Source organism: Rhinopithecus bieti, unplaced genomic scaffold (assembly GCF_001698545.2).
Source record: "Rhinopithecus bieti isolate Rb0 unplaced genomic scaffold, ASM169854v2 scaffold_8783, whole genome shotgun sequence".
In the NCBI taxonomy this organism is placed as follows: Eukaryota; Metazoa; Chordata; class Mammalia; order Primates; family Cercopithecidae; genus Rhinopithecus; species Rhinopithecus bieti.
In genome coordinates this window covers 1,439,413-1,458,286 of record NW_016806197.1, presented here as the reverse complement: position 1 = coordinate 1,458,286, position 18,874 = coordinate 1,439,413, and the positions used below count along the sequence as shown (strand labels likewise).

The 18,874-nt window shown below is 39.0% G+C and overlaps 1 long non-coding RNA gene across 2 annotated transcripts; it reads right to left on the bottom strand.

The window, feature by feature from the left end:
• Window positions 1–5,320: 5,320 nt before the first annotated feature.
• LOC108531585 (uncharacterized) lies at window positions 5,321–18,519 on the bottom strand. Of its 2 annotated transcripts, none has more exons than XR_001886215.1 (3): window positions 18,395–18,519; window positions 13,885–13,930; window positions 5,321–5,564 (listed from the first exon to the last, which is right to left on the bottom strand). It is a non-coding gene; the product is annotated as an uncharacterized LOC108531585 (long non-coding RNA). The 2 variants fall into 2 exon arrangements; XR_001886216.1 differs by lacking the exon at window positions 5,321–5,564 and adding an exon at window positions 9,923–10,079.
• Window positions 18,520–18,874: the final 355 nt, after the last annotated feature.

Genomic DNA, 18,874 nt, shown 5'->3' with positions numbered 1-18,874 from the left:
AGAGTAAACAGACAACCCACAGAGTGGGAGAAAATCTTCACAAACTATACATCTAACAAAGGACTAATATCCAGAATCTACAATGAACTCAAACAAATTAGCAAGAAAAAAAAAAAAAAGCAAGCAATCACATCAAAACACATGCTAAGGACGTGAATAGACAATCTCAAAAGAAGATATACAAATGGCAAATAAACATGAAAAGATGCTCAACATCACTAACGATCAGGGAAATGCAAATCAAAACCACAATGCAATACCACCTTATGCCTGCAAGAATAGCCATAATCAAAAAATAAAAAAATAATAGATGTTGGTGAGGATCCAGTGAAAAGGAACACATTTACACTGCTGGTGGGAATATGAACTAGTATAACCACTCTGGAAAACAGTGTGGAGATTCCTTAAAGAACTAAAAGTAGAACTACCATTGGTTCCAGTAATCTTGCTTCTTCCCTTCCCCTAATACTGGTTGTCTATCCAGAGGAAAAGAAGTCATTATACGAAAAAGATACTTGTTCACTCATGTGTACAGCAGCACAATTTACAATTGTAAAAATCTGGAACCTACCCAAATGCCCATCAGTCAACAAGGGGATAAAGAAACTGTGGTATATACATATGATGGAATACTACTCAGCCATAAAAAGGTATGAATTATGTCATTCACAGCAATCTGGATGAGATTGGAGACTGTTATTCTAAGTGAAATAATTCAGGAATGGAAAACCAAGCATCATATGTTCTCACTCATAAGTGAGAGCTAAGTTATGAGGATGCAGACATAAGAATGACACAATGGACTCTAGGGAGAAAAGACTACAAATTGGGTTCAGTGTATACTGCTCAGGAGAAGGGTGGGCCAAAATCTCACAAATCACCAATAAAGAAATTACTGATGTAACCAAATGCCACCTGTTTCCCAAAACCCCATGAAAATTAAAAAAAAAATTTTTTTAATCTTGCTTCTTCCCTTCCCCTAATTCTCAGAGGAGGTGTCCCTTCTTCTCCTTGGACTGACCTCTTTTCTTCGAATTTCCCTAATACACTTACTGGGCTCTGGCTTCCTCCAGTCTTCCAGACCTCAAGTACCTCTCTCACAGAGTTGCTGTCCTGCAGGGCATGAAGTTTTCACAGGCAGAAACAATCTCCTTGGTTATCCATGACAATGAGCTATAATATTTTTCATTTTTGTGTGTGACACATGTATTTATTTTCATTTTTACCTGATGTTAGTGACTAATTCATAGTTCTTTTTTTATAACTTAATTGAGGTATAATTGACATAAACTTATATGCAATACACCTGTGAAACCCTCACCACAATTATGATAATGAATATGTCCACCATGCCCCCAAATTTCCTCATACCCCTTTGTAGTTCCCTCCATCCAGCCCTGGTCCCAGGCAATCACTGAGCTGCTTTCTCTCACTGTGGATTAGTTTGCCTTTTCTAGAATTTTGTATAAATGAAATTATGTGGTACATACTCATTTTTGGTGGTGGCAGGGAGGGTATCTGGTTGCTTTAGCTTTGATAATTATTTCAGAATTAATCTGTATACTTTTGTATCAATAGTTTATTTGTTTTTATTACTGAGTAGTATTACTTGGCATGGATTAACCACATTTGGTTTATCCATTTAATAGTTAATGGGCACTTGGGTTGTTCCCAGCTTGGGGTTATTATCAATAAAGCTACTAAGAACATTTGTGTACAAGTTTTTGTGTAGACATGAGCTTTCATTGCTCCTAATTCGATAAGTACCTACAAGTGGAATAGCTGGGTCATGTGGCAAATATATGTTTAACTTTTTAAGAAATTGTCAAACTGTTTTCCAAAGTAGTTGTGACATTTTACATTCCTAACAGCAGTGTGAGAGTTGCCCTAGATCCTTGTCAACACTTGATGTAGTCAATCTTTTCACTTTTAGCCATTCTAGTGAGTGTGTAGGGGTATCTTATTGTTTTCATTAGTAATTCCCTAATAACTAACGATGTTGAACATCCTTTCATGTACTTATTTACCATCTGTATACCTTATTTGGCTAAGTATCTGTTTAAATCTTTTGGCCATTAAAAAATGATTTGTCTTCTTATCTCTGAGTCATAAGTTTTTTATGTATTTCATATAGAAGTTCTTTGTAAGACCTTTTTTTCAAATAATTTCTTCTAGTATGTGGCTTTCCTTTTAATTTTCTTAACATTGTCTTTTGCAGCGGAAAGTTTTAAATTTTGATGAAATCCACTTGTTCTCATTTTTCTTTTTATAGTTTATAAATTCTGTGTCATATTTACAAATTCTAGCTGGGTCTGGTGACATGTGCCTGTAGTCTGCAGCTACCTGGGAGGCAGAGTGGGGAGGATCACTTGAGTCCAGGAGTTCAAGTCCAGCCTAGGCAACACAGCAAGACCCCATATCTAAAAAAGAGAGAGAAAGGAAATGCAACAACAAAAAGAATTCTTTGCTGAATCCAAGGTTACTATTTTTGTTTTGTGTTCTATTTTGGATGCTTTTAAGTTTTTGCTCTTATATTTACATATATGATCCATTTCAAGTTAATTTGTTTCCTCACTTGACTGCTCAGCAGAATCCAGCTAATTTATTATATGATGAGAATGTGACGAAAAGGTTATTTTTTGTGTATGGCTATCCAATTGCTCTAACAACTATTTGGCGAATAGATTGTCCTTTTCCTACTGAATTAACTTAGCACTATTGTTGAAAATAAATTTATAATACATATGTTAGTCTATGTTCTAGAATCTATCCCATTGATCAGTTTGTCCAGTTTTACACCAATACCACACTGTCTTGATTATTGTAGCTTTATTGTAAAGCTTACACACAGATATTTGAGTTAGTCATCTTTGTTATTCTTTTTCAGCATCATTTTGATTCTTCTAGGTCCCATGCACCTCCATATAAAGTTTAAAATGAGCTTTTTCAATTTCTATAAAAAAAAAAGGCAGTTGAATTTTGCCTGGAATTTCACTGATTTTGTATACCAGTTAGAAGACTCTATATTTTAACAATATTAACTCTTATCTATGAGCAAGATATATTTTTCATTTATTTATGTATTCTTTCATTTTTATCAGCAATGCTTTGTAGTATTAAGTATACTGGCCTTGGAAATATTTTGTCAAATTATTCCCAAGTATTTTGTATATATATTTGTTGTTGTTGTTGTTTGTGAGATGAGTCTTGCTCTGTCGCCCAGGCTGGAGTGCAGTGGCGCAATCTCGGCTCACTGCAAGCTCTGCCTCCCACCATTCTCCTGCCTCAGCCTCCCGAGTAGCTGAGACTACAGGCACTCACCACCACACCCAGCTAATTTTTTGTATTTTTAGTAGAGACGGGGTTTCACGTTTCACTGTGTTAGCCAGGATGGTCTCGGTCTCCTGACCTCGTGATCCACCCACCTTGGCCTCCCGTATTTTATATTTTTTATGCTATTATAAATGGTATTTATTTTTTAAATTTCAATTTATGATTGTTCATTGCTATTATGTAGAAATACAACTGATTTTTGTTTATTGATCTTGTATGGTGCAATCTTGCTAAACTTGCATATTAATTCTAGAAGTAGAAGGTATTTTGTAGATTCCACATGCTTAGCTATATGTCTAATCATGCCATCTGACAATAAAAACAGTTTTAATTCTTCCTTTGAAATATAGATGTCTTTTTTTTCTTTACTTATTACATCAGTTAGAACCTCCACTATGTTGTTAAATAGAAGATAGTGAGCAGTCTTGCCTTGCTTACGATATTATAGTGAAAGCATTCAATCTTTCATAATGTTAGCTGGAGACTTTTCAAAGACTTATTGTATCAGTCTGAGAATATTTCCTTCTATTTTTAGTTTGTAATTTATCTGAAATAGATGTTGGATTCTTTCATTGCTTTTCCTGAATCTGTGGAGATGTTAATATAGTTTTCCTTTCTAGATGGATAATTTGGTGAATTATTGGTTGATTTTAATGTTCAACCAACTTTGCTTTCTTGGAATGAGCTCTAGTTGAGAGAGAGAGAGAAAGAGAGAGAGAGGGAAAGAGAGAAAGTTGGATTTGATTTTCTAAAAATTTATAAAGAATTTTATAATTCTTTGGATATATTGTTCATAATGATCATAATGGATATATTGTTCTTTAGGGTTTTTTTTTTTCAATGTCTTTGTTTGGTTTTGGTATTTGGGTGATTCTGGCTTCATAGAATGATTTAAGAAGTATTCCTTTCTCTTCAAGTTTTTGGAAGAATTTGTTTAGAGTTGGTGAATTTTGTCCTTAAATGTTTGGGATATTACCATTGAAGCCCTGTGGGTCTGGAATTTTAACTACAAATGTAATTTATTTAATAGATAAAGAGATATTCAGGTTATCTCTTTTCTTTTCTTTTCTTTTCTTTTTTTTTTTTTGCAGGGATGTCCAAGGGACAGAATATAGTCATGGGTTCTTAGTTTCTGTTTCTGGTTCAGCCAGTGAAGCCCCTTCCTCATCCCTGTTTTCCGCTTATCACTAGAGACAGAAACTAAAAACCATGGCTTCAGGCTGCTAAAAGCCTAAAACAAAACAAAACAGGAAGACAACAACTACAAAAATAAGGTGGGTTGGACAAGCTTGTAAATCTAGAGTGAGTTTTGTAGTTTATGTCTTTCAAAAATCAGTCTGTTTTCTAGAAGTTAGTGAATTTATTGGCTCAAAGTTTAAATTGAAGGCAATGGCAAAAACCGCAATTACTTTTGCACCAACCTAATATCATTCCCTACCTTTAGGGTCTGTAATAATTGTCCCCTTTCTCCTTTCTGATTCTGATTTTTTTTTGTGTTCTCTTTTTTGTCTGATCAGCTTAGCTAGTGATTTATCAATCTTACTGATTTTCTGAAAGAAATAACTTTGCTGTCAGGGTTGTGTATTGGTTCTACTTTGCATTGTAGTGTCTAGTTGCATGGCAGCTGATGAATCTGTTTCCAAAGTTAGAGGGTTGGGGAAGTTAGTAGGCTCTCTTCTCTCTCAGAGGTACCAGTAAGGTTTTGCGTCTCAGTTTCTGACAGTATCCCTCTCATTATTTTGTGTGCCTTCTTTTGAAGAATTTGGAACAAATTCTTTTTGAGCTGGGTCTAAAAGAAATATGAGTGGTATTACACACAAAAAAAAACTTAGTCCACACAAGATCTCCCTCACTTCTGACATCAACTGCAAATTTAAAAGTCCCTAATAGCACTCTCAAGTTCAATAATTTCTTAGAGAGATTCACAAAGCTCGCTAAAAGGCTGTTATACTCATGGTTACAGTTTATTACAGGGAAGGGGTATAGATAAAAATCAGCCAGGAAGAAGCACTTCAGGCAGAGTCCAGGAGGAAGTGGAGCTTCTGTTGTCTTCTCTGTGTGTAGTCAGGTTGCATTCATCCTCCACCATCAATGTGTGATAACATTCGTAGAGGATTGCCAACCATGAACACTCACCCAAGCTTCAGTGTCCAGAGTTCTTACTGGGTCTTCATCACATAGACATTATGGATTGATTGAGTGCTTGACCTCAGTCTTAAGGCCAACTGACACTGTGTGACGGCAATCCAGAGGGACAGAGGTAAATATTTGAGAAAAGGGGTGGAATAGAGGGATGCTGGTTAAGTGGGGGAACTCTGGATACTTCTTTGGATATAGAGACTGATCAGAGCCTATGGTGGCAGGTACAAAAAGTCTTTTAACAATAAGAACAGCTAACAAGCAATCTTTAAAGTTTTGTTACGTGGTATGCATGGCAACTCTTTCCTATAACCATGGTCTTTATAAAAGTTTAAATTCTCACTGTTATGGGCTGAATTGTACTCTCCTCAAATTTGTACTGAACAGACATCCTAGCTCCCAGTATCTCAGAATTTGACTGTATTTGGAGACAGGATCTTTAAAGAGGTAGTTGATTCAAATAGGGTCATGAGGGTGGCTACAGTTCAACATGACTGGTGTCCTTATAAGAGGAGGAGATTAGGACATGGATATGCATAGCAGGGCAAGCGCATGAAGGTACAGGGAGAAGGTGGCTGTCTGCAAGCCAAGGAGAGAAGCCTCCAGAGAAACCCACTCTGCTGACACTTTGATGATGGACTTCCATTCTTTAGAATTGTGAGGAAATAATTTTCCGCTGCTTAAACCACTCAGTCTGTGGTGCTTTGTTAGGGTAGCCCAAGCCAACTAAGACACTCACCAAAATGTAATATAAGTAGTTTAGGAAGTGTGTAAATCAGTGCACAGCTTACATGAATAAATCAGAGTAGACCAAGTATGGACCAGAGGCAGCTCAGGCCAAAGCAGAAGTCTAGAAATCTACTTTAAGAAATCTCGAAATCTTTAAAAAGTTTGAGGAGAGATTTGGACACTCACAGGAATATTAGGTCAACATTACCCAGATCCAGCTGACCACAGGCCTTAGCTGTACTTAATCACCTAGGGGAGTCAGATTCATCTTGGCAAGTGCTTATTTAGATTAGGCATTGGCAAACTAAGGCCTGTGTGCCTCATCCTGCTCACTGCCTTTTGTAAATAAAATGTTGCTGGCACACAGCCCTGCCCATTTGTTTACGTATCATCTATGCTGCTTTCTTGCTGTAATGGCAGAGCTGAATAGTTGCGACAAAAGCCATATGGCTTGCAAAATCTAAAACAGTTACTAAACGTAACAGAAAAAGTTTGAAAGTTTGAAATGAAGTGAATATTACAATAAAGTGCTCCTTTCTTTCAAGCACATGATGAGTTTGCTGATGTTCAGGCACCTGGAGTTCAGGGTAGTGTTATATACTTAGAATGAAACTGTGAGAGTAGTGGGGGTGACCCCATGGGTCAGTGGCCTGGGGAAATCAGAAGAGATGTACTTGGGAAGCCTATGTTGGATTTGACAATGTAAAAGCATCAAGACGTGCTAATGGAGATGAAAGGCTGAGTAAAAGGCAGGGGAGGGGGAGGTCTGAGAACCCGGAAGGAAGGGAGGCATATTTATCAGAGGGTTCATACAGGAAGAACCCAAGGTGCAGGAGGCATCCTGGAGAGAATGGTTTTGTTCTAGAGGTAGAAGTACTTTGTGACCCAGGTGTCAGCTGGAATGAATTTCCAGGCCCTGGCTATCCAGATGGGCTTGACTCAAAACTTTGAGGAAGTCTAACCTTCTCTCCCTCCCAAGATTTCTACAAATGCTGGACTTTCATCCTTTCCGTTGTCTCTGCCTCCAGGTTCCTCATTTTGGTGAGACTGCCTCTAGTCCAGATACATCAACCTACATGTTACACTCAACCACTTCCATGAATTTTGTGCACACACAAACACAAACACACATGCACACACACACTCTTACACATACTCATAGAAAGTATTCAGGAGCACAAAATATTTTACTATCAGTTTCTGAGGTTTGTGGGAGCATGATAAAGTAGTTTATGTTGTAGCAATATAAATCACCTTAAATTAAGTTTCGCATTTTTTTTTATCCTTCAATCTCCTTTGGCTACTTCACCACTGGGAAATTTCTTGTGGCTGTATCTCACCACATAAAGTCTCCAGCCTCAGACCTTCTTACTCTCCAACACTACCTTCTCTCCCATTTCTTTCTTCTGTTTAATCTATCTGTATCTCAGAAGCAAGAAGAAATTCCTCCCCATGTTTTATACAGACCCATTTAGCCAGCCTCTTTGGGTCTCTTTAAAGTTTCACTGCTGTGCTGGGTGCAGTGGCTCATGTCTGTAATTGTAGCACTTTGGGAGGTGGGGGCATGAGGATCACCTGAGCCCAGGAGTTCAAGACGAGTCTGGGCAACATAGTGAGACCCCTGTCTCTACAAAAAAATTTAAAAAATTAACTGGGTGTTATGGCACTTGCTTGTAAACTGAGCTACTCAAGGGGGCTGAGGTGTGAGGGTTGGTTGAGGCTGGGAGGTCGTGGCTGTAGTGAGCCATGAATGCACCACTATACTCCAGCCTGGGCAATTGAGCCAGATCTTGCTTAAAACAAAAACAAAAACAACCAACCAAACAAAAAAACAAGTCTTACTGATGTCTTCTTGGTGCCAATAATACTGTTGAGAAGCCTGATGTGTTTTGGTCTATTGTATAGAATTTGCTTTTTCTCTCTGAAAGTTTTAGGAATTTTAAGTCATTATGAATTTTTTTCAAGTGCTTTCTCCCCTCTGTTTGTTTTCCCCTCTTCTTTTGACACTCCTATTACCTGGATGTCGACTTATTATTCCGATGCTTTCTGGGAAGATTCGTTGACCTCCTCTTCTGCTCATGAAATCTTCCTTCTGTGGAATCCGTTCTGATGTGTGTACCATCAACCCAAGTTCTTTATTTCATTAATTACAGTTTGTAATCAGTATTTCTACTTGTTTTCTTTCCTTCTTTTTTTTAGAGACGGGGTCTCTCTCTGTTTCCCAGGCTGGAGTGCAGTGGTGTGATCATAGCTCACGGTAGCCTCAAATTCCTGGACTCAAGCAATCCTCCTTCTTCAGCCTCTTGAGTAGCTGCAACTACAGGCACTGCCACTGTGACTGGCTAACTTTTTAAATCTTTTGCAGAGATGAGGTCTTCCTATGTTGCCCAGGCTTGTCTCAAACTCTTGGACTCAAGCAAGCCTCACACTTCAGCAACCCAAAATGTTGGGAAACCACCTTACCCGGCTGGTTTTTTATATATATATATACTTGCATAGTATTAAGTAGCACATAGTAAACTATTTCCAAGAATAAAGGAAACATGAAAGACTTCAGAGAGAAGAGTTCAAAGACCTGAGGTTGAAAGAGTTCACAGGATAGATAATAAAATCTTACATTTAAATACAGTATAGTAAAACTGAAGAAACTCAAAGACAAAGGAAAAATTTATTTGCCAGTTCTACTCTATTTCTTTTAAATGTTCACGATCTGTATATTCATTTGGTAAAGTTGTTCCGTGTACTTTCTTTGCTTTACTCTCAAAAGAGTGTAAATAATCTACAGATAGTAGCCATTGTAGGCCTGTTCTTTATTTAGTGGTAATCTCTTGGGTGGTTTGTGAAAGTGGTGCTTTCTGGGTGGTTTGTGATTTGGCATTGTTTTGAGTTAGATATTCTTTATCATGTCCAGGAGGTAGAAGCCTGTTTTTGGTTTTATAAGACTTTTTATTTTTCATTATAATTAGATGTTAATTTTAAACATATACTTTCTAAAGCAAAGAAAGCCTGCATATTGTAAATTAGTACTGTTTGAAAGTATAATTGGTACTGATTGCTTACAATGAAAAACTTTTAACCTATACTCTCCAGTTTATTAGTAAATATATGTCTTAAATTCTCTTATAATAAAAGACCAAGCCTCTTAGTCTGTCACTTCCCTTTAAGCCTAATTGAAATTTGATAGTTCTCATGTTTGTTTGTTAAAAGTAATGAAAATAAAAATCCCTAGTAAGCCTCAGCCTAATGCAATGTTTTAAACAACCCATTTAGGCTTTCTGCCTATCTGCCCTTATTCTTCCTGACTCAGTTTTTTTCTTGCTGTTTTCTAGCAATGCTGCAGGCTTACTTGCCTACCTTTCTACCTTCAGCCTTTGCTATGCTATGGCCCCTATCTTTTGTTGGATGGCAACGGGCTCAAAGTTGGAGTTCTTTCAAGTGCTTGTAGCCTCCCAATTTTGTGCCCAGGAAAGGGCCTCTGTGACTTTGGATGTCTGTTTGTTGAGTACAGAGTTCAATGTGTACACATTAATTCAATTCTATTAATTATATCATTTAGGTGTTTTAAAAAATTCTTTACATAGATTATGGAATATAGAATATATATTTAGTCTCTGCTTCATATCTTTTAACCCCTGTCTAATGTTTTCTCTTCTTTATGCCTCTGTACTCCGTTCTATACCATTTATAAAAATACATACAAATGTAAAATACATACATATAACTCACTGAGCTTCTTTAAGATGACCATTTGGAATTCTTTGTCAGGCAGTTTATAAATCTCCATTTCTTCAGGTTTGGTTACTTGTGCTTTATTTTGTTCCTTTGGTGGTGTCATATTTCCCTGATGGTTTGTGATCCTTGTGGCCATGCATTGGTATCTGCACATTTGAAGAAGTAGACACTTACTCTAATCTTTACATACTGGCTTAGGCAGGGGAAGCCCTTCATCAGAGATTCACATAGGCTGTTTACTGTGATCCATCAGCAGGCTTGCCACTGGAGTCCTTGGGCAGGCTGGTCCAGTGTCAGCCTTTTAAATCGGTCTTTTAAATTTCCTTTTATAAGTACCATATTCCAGGACTGTTAATTTGGCTTCAGGGGAACTGAAACAGGCTTTCTGTAAATAACCCAACCTGTTACTGAGGCCATTTTGCAGTAGTGAATACAATGAAGTTCAAGTTCAACTGCAGATACCGTGTACAGATGCTGCATACAGATGCTGCATAATACTCCATGTTTATCTGACAATCAATGTGGGTAGGGGAGATGTGTGTGTATGATGGTTATCGTCTCCCATCCAGGTTCTTTAAAAGTCTTTTACTGCCATGAAGTTATTGCACTTAAGAGTTTTTTTGTTTTGTTTTGTTTTGTTTTTTTGAGACGGAGTCTCACTCTGTCGCCCAGGCTGGAGTGCAGTTATGCCATTCTCCTGCCTCAGCCTCCCGAGTAGCTGAGGCGCCCGCCACCTCACCCGGCTAGTTTTTTGTGTTTTTTAATAGAGACGGGGTTTTACCGTGTTAGCCAGGATGGTCTCGATCTCCTGACCTTGTGATCCGCCCGTCTCGGCCTCTCAAAGTGCTGGGATTACAGGCTTGAGCCACCGCGCCCGGCCCGCACTTAAGAGTTTAAGAAGATATTTGAGAAGTTCTTGACTTTGCAGCAAGCAACTCTTTGAACAGACAAGTTCAAAATGTACTGAAATAAACTCAAGCTAATTTTCATGGGTACAAGTGAAGGTTCAATGCAAAACAATAAGTGTGACAAAGATTTCGGGGCAAAGTTGAAATTAGCCTAACTAGGACTGTTTATGTTGAAATGTTTTCAAAGTTTCAATGCATAAACATGTCAGCTGAAAATGATACATTTCTACCCATATTTATCCACCCACTCAGATGGAAGAGAAAGTATATTTTTATAACTTTAAAACATCAGTTATTTTTCTCAGGCAAATGCATCGGTGGAATTTTCAAGGCATTTTCCAATGTGACACCTGCATACTAGAGAATGGAATGAGCCTCTTTGTGTTTCAGGAAGGGGGAAAACGCCAATCACTGAATACCTCTTGGCTTTTGCACAATTATGCTATTTAGTACGATATATATTTAAATTATAGATGCAAGCCAGCATTTAGGTGTGTAGCTAATATATATTCCTAACATTACTGCTGAAATAGCAATATAATGTGATATAAGTTGGTGATGGAAACTTGACCCATCCAGTTTATATTTCGGTAATTTGCTGAGTATTGTCTGTGTCTGTATCTGCGAGTATAGGACAGAATTGTGCAAATTCTTGAGAACTATATAACAAGGACACTTGCTTTTTTGGCCACAACATAGTAACATTTCATAATGATCTCAGAAGGGACCTGTTCAAATATCCACAATCCTACCAGCTGAGTTGAGAAAGTATTTGAACATCTCCTCTTGCTGGCCACTGTTCCTGGGGCTTCTTTTGAGCTTTCTCAATATTCTTCAGACAGAACAGAATGCATTTAATGCTGCAGACTTCTGAATTACCTTTATCCATTTCTTTTAAGTATCATTATATTCTTGAGATGCACAATACTCATTTTTCCCAGGATTATTTTTGTGTATAGTAAACATAAAGCTACATATTTTTGGGGTTTTTTTGTAAGGTATCAAGGTGCAAAGGAAAAAAACATGGGCACTGCTGTCAGATGACAACAGTTTGGTAACGGCCACTGTTTAGTTCCAAACCTCTGTGAACCTATCTCTGTGTGTATAGGACAATAGCCCCAACTATGCAAGTGGTTAGTAATAATTAGTGATAAGGGATGTACATTTCTTAGCAGATAATAGGTGTGTTATAAATCATAGATATTGTTATAATTATACTTTGTACTGTTAGAACATGGTTGTGTTTATATCTGTAGTTCATCTCTTAGTTACATACTTTACATTTTTCTTTTACTATTAAAACATTTAGTTTATACATTCTACCAGTTTCCATGTTCCATAATGCACACTCGTATTCCTGATCATGGCTTCACCAGCAGCACTTACCTCAACTGGAGACACACATGGGCTCACTGAGGACTGAGCTCTGAGCTGTCTGCTCTCTATATGGTGTCATGGGGAAAGCATTGCCTTCAGAGGCTGGAGGCTGCTACTTTGCTTTGTGAAACTATCAACTCCAGTTGATAATTTTTACCCTGAGTGGTCCATGTGGTTGTATTTGATGAAATATGACCATTTTTTAAATGTTATTATTTTTAAAACGATCTTAAATTATTTTAGATACTTTATATATTATTTTAAATTATTCTGTTTCTATGAGTTTGGCTATAATTTTTGAAAAAGTTATAATAAGTATTGGTGAGAATGTGGAGACATCGGAATCTTTGTGCACTGCTGAGAATGTAAAACAATGTCACTGATATGGTTTGGCTGTGTCCCCACCCAAATTTCAACTTGAATTGTATCTCCCAGAATTCCCATGTGTTGTGGGAGGGACCCAGGGGGAGGTAATTGAATCATGAGGACCGGTGTTTCTCATGCTATTCTCACGATAGTGAATTAAGTCTCATGATATCTGATGGGTTTATCAGGGGTTTCCGCTTTTGCTTCTTGCCCATTTTCTTTTGCCGCTGCCATGTAAGAAGTGCCTTTCACCTACCACCATGATTCTGAGGCCTCCCCAGCCATGTGGAACTGTAAGTCCAATTAAACCTCTTTTTTTTCCCCAGTCTCGGGTATATATTCTTCCCATTCCCAGGTATGTATCAGCAGCGTGAAAATAGATTAATATAGCCACTACTATGGAAACGTTACTGTTTTAGATCTCATTCAGGTGGAATCATACTGTATCCTTCTGTGGCTAGCTTGTTTCACTTAGGATAATGTCCCCAAGATTCATCCATGTTGTAGTGTACGGTATGATTTTCTTTGTTTTTTTAAAGGCTGAATAATATTACATTGTTATGGACTGAATTTTATTCCCCAACCCCTGCAAAATTCATATGTTGAACCCTAATCCCTCATGTGATAGTATTAGAAGGTAGGGCCTTCGGGAGGTGGTCAGGTCATGAGGGTGGAGGGAGGCAGAGGTTGCAGTGAGCTGAGATCGTGCCACTGCACTCCAGCAAGGGCAACAGAGTGAGACTCCATCTCAAAAAAAAAAAAAAAAAAAAAAAAAAAAAAAGAATGTGTTCAAATGTTCCCTTCTCAATGAGGCTTTCCTGGATCACATTATTTATTTCATTGGCAGCCTCCAGGGTTTATCCTCCTTCATCATTTCATTTTTCTTCAAAGTATTGATGTCTTCTTGGAATATAGTTATTCATTGTATTTATTGTCTCTGTCCCCCAGCTAGAAAGTAGGGTGTGAAACTTGTGAGTGTACATGATTTTCACCCCTGCAGCTGTATCCCCCAGTGCCTAGAACACATGGTAGGCACTCCACCGATACATGAATGGATGAATTAGTGAATGAAAGCATACATTCCCTCTGAAGTGATAGTTCTTCCTCATGCAAATGAGGAATAAGTATTTAACTGCTCTTGAAGACCTTTCCAATGCTAAGAAAAAAAAATTAAGCCAGAATCTCTAAAAGGATTATTGTTGTAAATATAGCCAACGTATTATGCTGCAGCTTGAAATGTAAAATAAACACTATTTAAATCAGAAAGAAATCTACTTATTTGCACTAAACTCTTGCTTACCTAGGTGCTGAAGGATAACTGAAGGGGCACATGCCCTCTGTAGAACCTGAAAGGCAAGAGAAGTCTTATTTTTGAGTCAATGGCTTGATTATGTCAATTTGTCATCCTTCTACTTTTATTACTCACTGAATGAAAAATGAGCTGAAATATTTAGCTTTATAATTCCTTGCACTGAGGAAGTTTTAAAATTTAGTAAGAAATGTGTCTTGATTTTTTAAAGCTCTCCATATGTATAGAGTTGAATTCAGATTGGAAGGAATTTCAGTGATGCTATTAAGAATTGGTAAGCAATGTGATCTGGTGGAAAGGAATTTTGTTTGCTTTTTTCCGGGTTTTCCCCTTCTGCCTTTGCCAATTATTTGCGGTGAAATTTCAAGGAACTCTCATTACTTTTCTGTTGTCAGGTTGAAAAATACGAAGAAGAAAAATTACTACCCTTTTACAAGAATATTGTCATGTTTTATAAACTAATGTCAGTTAAAGTAAAAGTACTTTAAAATCTGAGGAAGAATTCACAATGTATTTATTTTTATTTTTTAGAAACAGGGTCTTGTTCTGTCACCTAGCTCACAGCAGCCTTGAACTCCTGAGCTCAAGAAATCTTCCTGCCTCATCTTCCCAAGTAGCTAGGACTATAGGCACGCGCAACCACACCCGACTCATTTTTTTTTTACTTTTTGTAGAGACTGGATCTTGCTGTGTTGCCCAGGCTGGTCTTGAACTCCTAGCCTCAGGAAATCCTTCTGCCTTAGCCACCCAAAGAGCTGGAATTACAGGTATGAGCCACCGTGCTTGGCCATTTTCATAGTTTAAGTTTAAGGTGGTATTATACATTCACCAGGTGAATGAAAAGGTACTTTTTGAGTCTAATAACATGAACACAGTGATCAAAGACTTCTGCAGGGAACGTCTCCACCATATGCCACCCTTGTCCACAGGGAGGCCTGAATCCATCTCCAAATTTGTACAGTTTACAAAATTTTTTACAAAAATGCAAGGTATTATATTATTATTTTTTTCTTATAGTAAGACAAGTTTAATTAAAAGTTTTGAAAATATGGAAAGCCTCAATTTGCTTTTTTCACATACTTCTTATAATGTCTGAACTGTTCATCTACTATAGCAACCATTCTTTTGACTAAATGCACTTTCTCTCTTTTTTTTTTTTAAATTATTTACTTTAAATTCTGGGATACATGTGCTGAACGTGCAGGTTCGTTACATAAGTATACATGTGCCATGGTGGTTTGCTGCACCTGTCAACCCATCATCTAGGTTTTAAACCCTACTTGCATTAGGTATTTGTCCTAATGCTCTCCCTCCCCTTTCCCCCGCACCCCCTCCCTGTGTCCATGTGTTCTCATTGTTCAACTCCCACTTATGAGTGAGAACATGCAGTGTTTGGTTTTCTGTTCCTGTGTTGGTTTGCTGAGGATGATGGTTTCCAGCTTCATCCATGTCTCTGCAAAGGACATGAACTCATTCTTTTTTAAGGCTGCATAGTATTCCATGGTATATATGTGCCACATTTTCTTTATCCAGTCTATCATTGATGGGCATTTCGGTTGGTTTCAAATCTTTGCTATTGTAAATAGTGCTGCAATAAACATATGTGTACATATGTCTTTATGGTAGAATAATATTATATCATTATAATATTATATTATTAAATTAAATTATTCTTTTCTACTTTAGAAGAACTCCTTGATAGACAATGGACCTCAACATTTATGCAACACTTAATGTTATATTAATATCTTTCATGCTTGAGAGAATCAAGAGCAATAATGAATCTGTTGGCCTAAATTTTGGGAAAGCATTTTTTTTTTTTTTTGAGACGGAGTCTCACTCTGTCGCCCAGGCCGGAGTGCAGTGGCGCGATCTCCACTCACTGCAAGCTCCACCTCCCAGGTTCATGCCATTCTCCTGCCTCAGCCTCCCGTGTAGCTGGGACTACAGGCGCCTGGCACCACGCCCAGCTAGTTTTTGTATTTTTAGTAGAGACGGGGTTTCACCATGTTAGCCAGGATGGTCTCGATCTCCTGACCTCATGATCTGCCCATCTCAACCTCCCAAAGTGCTGGGATTACAGGCATGAGCCACTGCGGCCGGCAGCATTTTAAACTGTAAGTAATTCGCACAGATGTAAGATGCTATCATAATACAATTATGTGAAGCAGGCATGACATATTCCCATATCTTACACAAGGATATTGAGGGTTCACAAGGTTGAGATGTGTGTGAAGTCACATAGCTGGCAAGTAGAATAGTGGAGATTCTAAATCAGGCCCCTTGACCCCTCCCCCATTCTCTTCCCATTACTCATGAAAGGTGGTTTAGGTGTCAGGAGTGGGACGTATTTACAGTACTATTTTTTATTTTTATTTTTTGAGATGGAGTCTCACTTTGTTGCCCAGACTGGAGTGCAATGGCATGATCTCGGCTCACTGCAACCTCCACCTCCTGGGTTCAAGCAATTCTCCTGCCTCAGCCTCCCAAGTAGCTGGGATTACAGGCCTGTGCCACCATGCCCAGTTAATTTTTGTGTTTTTAGTAGAGACAGAGTTTTACCATGTTGGCCAGGCTGGTCTCAAACTCCTGACCTCAGGTAATCTGCCCACCTTGGCCTCCCAAAGTGCTGGGATAACAGGAGTGAGCCACCATGCCCGGCCTTACAGTACTATTTATATTGATAAAATATTATCCTGTTTTTTCTATCAGAATTTTAAATATTTCAAAAAGAAAATCTGAAACAAATTAACATTTACTATTTGGTGTTCTTAAAAAACCATCTCTTCATGCCCTTCAAGAGAAATGAACATAGATCTTATACAGATGCACAAATTCCAATGGAAATGTTTTAAAATAACTTGTGCTTGTAAGTGTTATTAGAAAGTATGATTATACTCTAAGATCTTTGAAACCATGTATCTTCAAATCCCCCATTATCTGGTAAATAATAGACACTCAATAGATGTTTTTGAATGTACAAATGAATAAGTGCAAGTACTTCTGTATTCATTATTTGCATAAATGTATCTTTTCCATGTGCTAGCCTATATTGTTCGTTATCTTTGCTCGAGTGCCTATCTGGCCTTCCTAACTAGATTTTCATTTTTGAGGCCAGGAACGCTGTCCTGTTCTTGGTATTTCCGTCCTTGGGGAGCATTGTGCACACAGCATGCTTATAGTGAACATTGACTCGGAATGGAAAGAGAGATGAGTATCTGCCTCTGACCCCTCGTAGGCACTTCCTCGGATGCTCTCGGCCTCCCCGCTACCTTTAGGACTCTTTACAGCTTGTTTTCTCTCACAGCAGCCATGTCCACCAGCTCAGATGGGGCTCCACCAGCAGCCCCAACAATGCAGACTTCCCGGGGTGGACCTCGTGCAACCTTCCCAGTGTTGATCCCCTCCTGCCTCCGAGGCCTGGGAGGTGGAAGGACCCACGTGGTACCAAAGTCCAGTGCAGGCGGTTAACATTCTTGGGCCAAACTTTGATAGACAGGAGCGAGGAGCTGTGGATGCATTCTTCTCCTTCCCTCCCCTTCCCAGTTGGAGACTGTAGTTCATGGGATTTTCAGAAGATGCTTCTGTCAGATGAAGCAGTCCATTCTGACAGCATCCTGTCAGATCAGCTCTCCATCTTCCTTTCTTCATGCACACTTTCCATTCTCTTACTTCCCTAGGATTATACTCCCTAATAAAGCGGCTGCTCAAACCCTTTGATCTCGGTCTCTGCTTTCTAGGGAACCCTGGCCAGGACACTATTTTGAGCAGTGCTGACAGTGGTTCCCTTTGCTTTTGTGGGGTAAGGGAGTGGGAGGCAGCTTGTGATGGATTTCTGGGGGGTTGACTCCTGGCAGCCTTCTCTCCTCCTTCTCCTGGAAACTGGTCCCCTCTCACAAGCCCATCTCAGGGGCTTCTGCTTTCTTCTATGGTCCCACCTCTCAGGCCCCTGCAAAATGAGTCATGCACCTAATTTGAGCTGTTGACTCTTAGTCCTGCTCCCACCCCCATGGCACTTGATTGGTCTAGGGTTGGCCCAAGCCAAGTCCTTCCTGTTATTTTGTTTTGTTTGTTTTATTTAGTTCTGAGGAGAGTAGTCCCTTTCTCCTGTGGCAGAAGCATGAGATGTAAAATCAGGGAGTGTGTTTCATGAGGTAGAGGAAGCTGGTCAGTAGTAAGAACTAAGGAAGGCAACACACAGAGGAAAAGGAAATGAGAGGCAGAGGAAACATGAAAGGTACTGACTGGTACAAACCCCAATTGTCCTTTGTGCTGATGAAGGCATAGTCCCCAGGCCAAACATCGGTGATTGTCCCACTCCCTATTTTGTTTGCTACTAGATTCCATATTTTGTTTAGGGCAGAAATGAGCCCTTATGACAATCCTGCTTTCCATTGGTAGGCACACAGTTTCCCAGAGTCATATGACCCTGTTCTATCCAATAAAAAATGTCCTGGAAAGCTCTCCTTTCATGATGAGATTGGCATAAGAGGAGAGTTACCTGGTGCTGCTTCTTTCCCTCTCTAAAACATGGATGAGATGGCTGGAGCCACAGCAGCCACCCTGCAACAGAAGGCCACCAGCATGAAGGTGTGTCTTAGCAAGGCTGGGCTATGATAACAAGGTTCCAGAGCCTGGGTGGCTTATAAAATACAGAAATTTATTTCTCACGGTTCTAGAAGCTGGAAGCCTGAGATCAGAGTGCCACAATGCCTGGGTTCTGATGAGGGCCCACTTCTGGGTTCCACACTGCTGACTTCTCATTTTATTCTCACATGGCAGAAGCAGGGTGACAGAACCCTCGGGGGTATCTTTTACAAGACCACTAATCTCATTCACAAGGGCTCCACCCCCTCATGACCTGATTACCTCCCAGAGGTCCCACCTCCTATACCATCATCTTGGGGGTTAGGATTTCAACATAGGAATTTTGGGGATACAGAAACATTCAGCCCATAATAGAGTGAAAAGCCAGCACTCT